This window comes from Lontra canadensis, unplaced genomic scaffold (assembly GCF_010015895.1).
Source record: "Lontra canadensis isolate GAN:19392208 unplaced genomic scaffold, GSC_riverotter_1.0 scaffold55, whole genome shotgun sequence".
Lineage (NCBI taxonomy): Eukaryota > Metazoa > Chordata > Mammalia > Carnivora > Mustelidae > Lontra > Lontra canadensis.
The window spans coordinates 10,567,146-10,576,437 of NW_022631049.1; the positions used below are offsets into that span (position 1 = coordinate 10,567,146).

At 43.2% G+C, this 9,292-nt stretch overlaps 1 pseudogene; it reads right to left on the minus strand.

Annotated features, from left to right (window-relative positions):
- Positions 1 to 1,631: 1,631 nt before the first annotated feature.
- On the minus strand, positions 1,632 to 7,582 carry LOC116877987 (annotated as a pseudogene).
- Between the last annotated feature and the right edge of the window lie 1,710 nt (positions 7,583 to 9,292).

A 9,292-nucleotide genomic window follows, 5' to 3' on the forward strand; every position in this document is an offset into this window, starting at 1 on the left:
CGAAACACTGGCGTTTAACAAGTGAGGTAAAGTTGCTTAGTAATAAAATAATAAAGACCTTATACATTGGGTCCTTGGTTTAAAAAAAGAAGAGAATAATTGGGAATTTAAAAAAGCTTTATGCAAATTGACTAGTATGGATGATGGCAGAAGGAGAAGAGAACAGGGTAATGGATTTGTTCAAATGAATTTACTGAAGACGGCAATTCAGCTCTCCAAGGAATTAGGGAGAAAATGAGTGAGTGGCTAGAGGGGCTGACATCTCAAGAAAGCCTGAGTAGGCAAAATGGACCACGTTTGCAAAGAACAAAGCTTTAGTCATCAGCTTCCACAGTTCTTCAGGTCTGTACAATTTGTTTAAAATTGCAAAATCAGGGGCGCCTGGGTGGCTCAGTGGGTCAAGGTCTCTGCCTTCGGGTCGGGTCATGATCCCAGGGTCCTGGGATCGAGCCCCACGTTGGGCTCTCTGTTCAGCGGGGAGTCTGCTTCCTCCTCGTTCTCTGCCTGCCTCTCTGCCTACTTGTGATTTCTATCTGTCAAATAAATAAATAAAATCTTTTAAAAAAAAACTGCAAAATCAAACATGTCTCTGCGGGCCTGGACAGGGAGGAAGGACCTCCTTTGTGATGCTTGCGAGGCTGCCGGGAGGGACCAGACAACCACTTAAAAATGTCTGAAAGGGCATCACCCATCAGAATTGTCCAGGGTCATCCAAGGGGCTAATTTGGAGTAAAAATATGAAAGCAAGAAATCTCTCAGTGTTGACCTCTCAGATGCTGTGAAAGCGTCCCTCGAGGGAAGTGGCCCGATCTCCAGTCGGGAGCACTTCAAGCTCGGGAGGGAAGATCTCTTAGAATGAAGCCTTGGGAACTGTCCAGCATCAGTGGAGATCTCGACTCTTGGCTAAATGACCTGTTGGATGAGAATTTCCACCTACGAATGTATCTAATTTTATCCTTAGGTCCTCTTCTTTTTCAGTTCTTTTTGACAGTTATGACACTAATGGTGTTAGCGCCAAGGGGATTTTCGTAGGTTCATACAGATTTGCATTTGTTCCACAAGGAAATGTTAGTTATTTAGTAAGAGCCGGTATTTGCCTTGAAGACACTCCAGCTTCGACCTCTCCGGGAGACTGAAAGAATATCCAAGCACATTGCTTCTCGTGCCTGCCATAAACGTCTCTGAACAGCAGACATTAACTACATTACTAACATTATATGAATAATAAAATCATAATATTTTTCTGGCCCCAGAGACATGAAAACGGATATTGGAATGGCTACAGGAAAGGATTCTCAGATGCCAAACTTAACAAAATTAACAAAATTAAGCTTCCACTTAAGCTTTCATTGGGATTTAGGAAAACTGGGACCATCACAAGATGTATCTATTCACTTGGTAACTATCTGAGGGTCTTCTCTGTACCAGGCAGTCCCCAGAAGCTTTATGTTTGTTGGTACTCTAATGAATGAAAACACGTATTTTCAAAACACATTCGAATAGAATTTCGATGTTCTGATGAAAGGAAGCAGTTTGTGATGCTCTGTACTCAAGCCCCCTCTGGGTGTCCTGGGCACGTGGAGGGACGTCGGAGCACATGAGTTACTGTGCACTGAGAACATACGTGGGTCCTAGGGTCCGGGGACCCTGAAGCTCCATATGGTGTCCTGTGTGTGACAGTTGCTGCTAACAAGCTTGGCTTTGGCTTGAACGTCATTGAAACTAACCCCTCCTTTACCCCCTCCGATTGCCTCCATCGGTCCAACTCCTGAAAAAAACAGGGCTGTTAACAGAATGGCCAAAGTGTCGCTGGGATAGGCGAAAGCAATCATTTAGTGTTTTCTACAGACATACTGATTGTAAATTAAAGAAAGGCTTTTTTGGAAAAGACAGCCCATTAAGAGACCACTTAATGTTTAATTACATGCAGTTGGAAACTGCAGAGTAGCAGCGTGGCCAAACAGGGCATCAAAACCTCAGACAGACACAGTGGCTGGTGCAGAGTTTCCTTTTGAGTTCCAGGTACAAAAATTCAAGCACGGAGTGGTGTATTCTCACACTCCGAGGCTACCATAATACTTAATTATTCCTGTCCCCGTGGTGTAATATGATCTCGGAAAATGTCACACAAGAATTCCTCCAAATTGTTTGTTTCATTGCTCTTCCTCCTCCTCCCCAGTTTCTATTTCTTGGCTCTGTTCTTTTCTGCAGTTGCCTTTCTCTCTCTCTTTCCTCCCTCCAAATGGCATTGTGATGTTGAATTCACCAGGTGTGCAAACTTCCTCCCTCATCTGACACTTCTTTGGCAGAAAGCACAGGTAGCCCAGCAGGTATTGTCAGGGTCGAGTTAAAAAATAACAAAACCTGCCAATGCAGATTTTCTTCTCGTGGTGCCTGGCATCAATGGGCTTGCAAAAAGACTGTTGTGGCTTTAATATTTCCCTTTTTACAGCTGGCATGAACTTGGCAGTCCATCTGCAGCTCACCACCTTTCTCCCACTCTATCTTCATCAGGACCAGAGGATGTCCAGCGTTTCCCCTGGTCCCAAGGTCCAGGGAGTAGGGTCGGGGGGAGGGCAGGCGGGGCGGGATGGTGAGGACAGGAGCCAAATGGAGAATGGCATTGTTCCATTTAGAAAAAGTTGACTGAAACAAGAACTGCTGATAAATCTCAATTTAAACCTCAGTGGTCCCTGTTAGGTCCTTGATTCAGTGGAAGTGAGTGGAGTTGGTAAAATATGGAGATGTTTAATCTCTGTTGTGGGCTTCTTCTTCTTCTTTTTAAAAATATTTTATTTGGGGCGCCTGGGTGGTTCAGTGGGTTAAAGCCTCTGCCTTCAGCTCAGGTCATGATCCCAGAGTCCTGGGATTGAGCCTCACGTCCGGCTCTCTGCTCGGCATGGAGCCTGCTTCCTCCTCTCTCTGCCTGCCTCTCTGCCTACTTGTGATCTCTGTCTGTCAAATAAATAAATAAAATTTTAAAAAATAAAAATAAAAATAATAAGATTTTATTTATTTATCTGACAAAGAGAGAGAGAGCACAGGTAGGGGGATCAGCAGGCAGAGGGAAAGGGAGAAGCAGGCTTCCCACTGAGCAGGAAGCCCAATGCGGGGCTCTAACCCAGGACCCTGAGATCGTGACCTGAGCTGAAGGCAGACACTTAAGAGATGGAGCCACCCACAGACCATCTGTGTTGGTCTTCTAAAATTTAAAATCAGAAGGAAAGGTGGTACTGTAAGTAGTGAGTTCCAGGCCAACTGAGTGCCAAGTTCTTACTAGCTAGCTAAACTTAGAAACTGGTTGATTTCAAGAGAAGCAGTACCAGAGTTTTATTTTTGGTTTTCTTTTAATTTTGTTAATTAAGTAATTAGTTAATTAATTAATTAAGTAATCTCTACACCCAATATGGGGCTGGAACTCATAACCCTGAGATCAAGAGTTTGCATGCCCCCCTGACGGAGCCAGCCAGGTGCCCTGTTTTCTTTTCTATGGTCTAGGTCTAATGCTACCAAAAATAATCTTACTGGGAAAAAAAGTGAATATTCGTGTCTTTAAGCAATCAGGCTTGCTACAGACATTAGAAAGCTTTGTCTGCAATACCTCTAGCTTCCATTGTTCTTTCTGAGAGGGAGTCCCCACACTGTTCCCAAGTCTTTCTCAGGTGCTGCACCGACATTCTTGAAACTTGTCAACAGCCAGTGCTCCCAACACATGGTTATATCACAGTGAAACTGGATGATCAAATCCAGTTACCAAATGGCTTTCTATACATATGTTCGTATTTCCTTTAATAATATAGTGGGGTTAAACTTATTCTCTAATTTAGTGTGCAAGTCCTTATTGCTACTGGGTCAGCTATGGGGCTGGCCTTGTTCCCATGAGACTGCTTGTTCACAGTTGAAATTCCTGAAGAAGGTGTGTGTGTGTGTGTGTGTGTGTGAGAGAGAGAGAGAGAGAGAGAGAAAGAGAGAGAGAGAGACAGAAGATGGGGGCATATCTAGAGATAGGTTTGTGGCCAAGTTCTGATTTCTCCATTCTCCTACTCTTCGTGGGCCAGGGAGGAAGACTAGATAACACTTCCTTAAGCCAAATGGCTGTGGGGCTCCTTCTGACATTTTTTCTGCTATAAAACATGTGGGATGTTGGACACCCCAAGACATCGTTCTGTTGCTTACACCAGTAATTTCACTTTTTTTTTTTCTTTTTTAAGTAAGCTCTATGCAGGGCTTGAACTCACGACCCCCATATCAAGTGTCACATGCTCTATGGACTGAGCCAGCCAGGCACCCCTGCCTAAACCAGTAGCAAAGAAAACCCCGGTGTAGTTTAGGATGCAATATTGATCAAGATAAGGGGCTTTCTAGAGGTACGTGGGTGGCTCAGTGGGTTAAAACCTCTGCCTTTGGCTCAGGTCATGATCCCAGGATCCTGGGATCGAGCCCCGCATCAGGCTCCTGCTCAATGGGGAGCCTGCTTCCCTCTCTCTCTCTGCCTGCCTCTCTACCTACTTGTGGTCTCTGTCAAATAAATAAATAAAATCTTTAAAAAAAAAAAGATAAGGGGTTTCTTGCAGGTATTTCTCTCTCATTTTACAAGACAGGCATTCTGCTAAGAAATAAAATGGTTAATCTATTTGGAATAATCACTAATACTTATTAGATTGTATTAAAAGCTTCTGATCCATGAAGCCATTAAATTTACATGAAACATCTAATAAACTAATTATAATATTAATGGGGAGAGAGAAAAGTATGTTGTAGAACTTTTTATTAATTTATTTTTTACAAAAATAGCACTGCTACATACAAAATATTATCTATGTTTAAACATTCCAGGCACGAGGCGAGTGATTGCATTGTCAGGAAAAACCTCCTCCCCTCAAGTTAATAGCTGATATGATGAAGCTCTAAGCCCCCATTAGCTATCCATTCTGATCTCAGATTAATCGAGCATAGCCATGAGACTGGGATTGGTTGCTGCCTCCATATTACCAGTTTCAGCTGCAGAAGATGACCAGTAATCACTTTATCACAGAGTACAGTAGAAGTCAGGGAGAGATGGTAATTAACATCTACCAGCATCGTATTCATATATATGTGTGTGTGTGTGTGTGTGTGTGTGTGTACACACATGTGCAACACACACACAGCCTTGTTTATTTGTTGACTTTCATGTGTCTGTCGTCTCACTATAGAGGATGACATTTTCAGGGGTTTTCACTTTAAACTTATTTGTAATCCCCTCAGTACCCAGTCCAGGACTCGGAATACAGCAAGTGCTTAATACAAAGAACTTGTTGATATATAATGATGACTCTAGCAACCAAAGGCGAGTCCAGGGCATTTACCCTTGTTTTGTACCCTCTCTACCTTGACAGAGCCCTTACTTTGAGCTCTCATCTACCCATCGTGTTTTCCCCTTTCTACCTTTCAATCTGTTTTTTCATGCTGCTATTAAATTTAGTTTCTAGAAACCAGATCTATAACATACAAAGGCCACAGGATAAAGGCTTCGCACCTCAGCCTGGCGTTAAGGGTTCTACAACAAGGATTCTTTTTTTTTTTTTTAAGATTTTATTTATTTATTTGAAAGAGTGCAGAGGGAGAGTGAGAGGGAGAAGCAGACTCCCTGCTGAGCAAGGAGCCCTATGCGGGACTTGATCCCAGGACACCAGGATCGTGACCTGAGCCAAAGGCAGACGCTTAACTGACTGAGCTACCCAGGCATCCCTACAACAGTGCTTTTCAAACTTTAATGCACATATCAATCACCTGGGGTTTTCAGAATGCAGATTCTGACCTGGTCAGTCTAGGGGTAAGGCTCAAGCATTTGCATTTTTAACAATATCTCAGATGTTGCGGATGCGGGAGGTCCTGGCACCACGTTTTGAGTGGCAAGTTCCTACAACATTGAGCCGGGCCCAGGTGTTGAATGCCTTGTTAACTTCATCTCAATTCACTCCCTACCCTGTACCCTGTATTCTAGCAAAACTGTTGTTCTCAGCATTCCTTGGCAATTCTCCGACTTGTGCTTTGATTCACGTTATACCCTTTCTGCCTGCGAAACCATCACTCCTCCTTCTAGACAGCTCAAATATCACCATCCCTGTGAAGACTTCCAACTCAGCTACCTCTCCCTGACCAGCTAATCCCCCTGTCTACCGAGTTCTCACAGCACTTTGCTAGAACTAATGTTTAGCCCTTATTACAAGTTATCATAACTGTTTGTTTACATGATTGTCTTTCCAGCTAGACCATGAGCTACACAGGGCAGGGGGCCAGCCTTAGCCACCTTACAATCTCAGTACCCAATACAGAGTACAGCACACACACTAGTTCTTTAATAAATATTAATTGAATTTAGTTGAATGGGTTTTTCGTTATCAGTCTTCTGCAGAAGACTTTTAATGATGAATGTTTTGAGACAAAAACATATCTTGACAGAATTGAGGGGGATGTCACAGGGGATCATAGTCGTTGACATTAAATGATAATTAAAATGCTGTAATGGGATCATCGTCATTATGATAAACTATAATTATATTAATAATGTTAATAATCAATAATGTTACTACTATTATTATCACCTGTGATAATCGATTGTAAAGCTCTTATTTATCTACTGAATGTTATGTACCAAGCACTTGCTAATCATTTAGATATTTTTTTACAACCTACTTTTTAAGATAAGTACATAGACACAGAGTTTGGAGGATAGGTCCAAGGCTGCATCCCCAGGACATGATAGAGTTGGGATTTGAAACCCAATTCTTGGATCCAGACTATGCTCTTAGCCATTTTTCTGATGCTGGAAGGATAGCTGGGCTCTAGGGCTCTGCTAACTATACTTCCAAAAGCATACTCCAATTTTTAAAAACAGATTTTATTTATTTATTTGAGAGAGAGAATGAGAGAGAGAGCGTGAGAAGAGGGAGGGTCAGAGGGAAAAGCAGACTCCCCGCTTAGCAGGGAGCCTGATGAGGGACTAGATCCTGGGATTCCAGCATCATGACCTGAGCTGAAGACAGATGCTTAACCAACTGAGCCACCCAGGCGCCTGCCTTCACCAATTATATGTACTCTAAATGCAATGGGGTTTCCCTGCAGGGCAGGGATCTTCGTCTTTCTTTGTGCTTTGGACTCCTTTGGCAGTCTGCTGATGCTTATAGACTGCTCAGAACATTAAAAAAAATTTTTTTTCTTATGATAAAAGGGTTTTATTTGCAGGAGAACAGGACCATAATGGAACAAGTCAAATTCCACATCGTCAGCTGACTCTGACTCCTTCCTTTTCTCCTCTTTCTTCTCCTCTGCCACCACTGGGGTGGAACCAGCAGCAGGAGATGCAGATCCTGGGACAGCAGACACAGCCACAGCCCCACCAGCGGGCACACTGGCCAACTTGCCAATACCCAGGGCAATGACATCTTCAGTACTTTTCCGTTCAGCTCTCTGATGACCTTGTTGAGCCAGTCATCATCTGCCTTGATGCCCACCTGTCCAGATTCTTCCTGATGCCCTTGACATTGGACGGAGGCATTGCCCTGAGGGTGGCGAGTAGGTAGGAGGCCACGTAGCACATCTCCATGGCATCAGGGAATGAAGGGGTTTGTTGTTGTTGTTGTTGTTGTTTGTTCTTTTGTGTTTTTTTTTTTTTAAAGAGGTGACTGCAATTAAGGATGCGATTTTTTTTCCTCCGTTCAAGTTCACAGGTCCCCCACCCCCGAACTCTATGTAAAAACACTTTGTATATGTATATGTGGGGACTGGTCCTATGAATTTCAGATTAAGAATCCATGTTCAAGAGAGGAGGGATTTTCTGCCTTCTTGAGGAGGTTGGAGTGCTCCGAGATAGAAGTGAGTCAGGGTGGAGAAAATTGTCATGTGCACAGAAATGGCACAAAGTCAGTGGCAAGAGGTACATAGTGAAGGAGTGTAATAAAGGAGGAGGAGGAGAAACGTAGCAGCATTAGAGCCTTGCAACAGGTCAGCAGCTCTTCCTTTGTGGAGTGAACCCAGAGACTTTCAGAAGAAGATGGTGAAGGCATACTTGGAGCAATCTTAAAATGTACATACAAGTCTTACCAATTAGAAGAAATTCTACAGCTGCCCCCAAGAGAAAGAGACACATTGTGCTGTTACTGTACTGGGAAGTACAAAAGGCTGTGTGCCTGCTGTTGTCATGTAAGGGGGAAGTGGGCAATGTCCCCTTCTTCTTGAATTATACACTGATATATAGCAAGGGTCATAAAACCCACTGCCCTCTACTTCAACTGATTCAAATTGGAACAAATGACACAGTGCAAACGCTAACCTAGTGTATATGAATCTTTATCAACTTTGAAGGGATAGGCAATCCCTTGGATTGCAAGGCAAGCTTGGAGGCACTGGTGGTATTTGATCGCTGTAAATTGCAAGTTTGTCATTCCAACAGTATCAAATGCCTCCATTTGGCATTCAAGTACACTAAGATTTGATCCTATTTTTTCCCTCTTAGGGCCTGTAGCTTTTTCTCATGCATTTTATATTCTTGGCAATTAGTCAAATCAAAATTCTTTGCCACTCACAGTTTATTCTTTTTTGCAAATCTCAACACCAATAATGCCTTTTCTCCTGTTGCAAGCCCCAAATCCTACCCATCCTTTATTTGACTTTTTAAAAGATTTATTTATTTTAGAGAGAGAGAGTGTGTGAGAGTGCATAAGAGAGCGAGAGTGGGAGGGGCAGAGGGAGAGGGAGAGAGAATTTCCAGCACACGCTCTGCTGGGCACGGAGCCCCACATGGGTTTCAATCTCACAACTGTGACCTGAGTTGAAACCAAGAGTTGGATGCTAAACTGACTGCGCCACCCAGACACCACCCCCACCCATCCTTTAAGGCTTAACTCAAATTCTGCTTCTTTCATAACATTTTTTTTTTTCAAGATTTTGTTGATTTGACACACAGAGAGAGCACAAGCAGGGAAGGAGCAGGCAGAGGGAGAGGGAGAAGCAGACTCCCCTCTGAGCATTGAGCGTGATGCAGGACTCGATCCCAGGACCTTGGGATCCTGACTTGAGCTGAAGGCAGACCCTTAACCGACTGAGCCACCCAGGTGCCCCCAGAGCATTTTATCTTTATTTACCTTATGATATTTAACTTTCTTTGTTGATACCATGGACATCAACAGTTGTGGCCTTTGAAGAAAAACCATACTAGAAAAAGTGCCTGATAATGGGAGGAAAACAGAATAGGAAGGAAAAACTAATACTTAGGGGTCTTGATAGTCCTATATCAATAGAATATATGAGT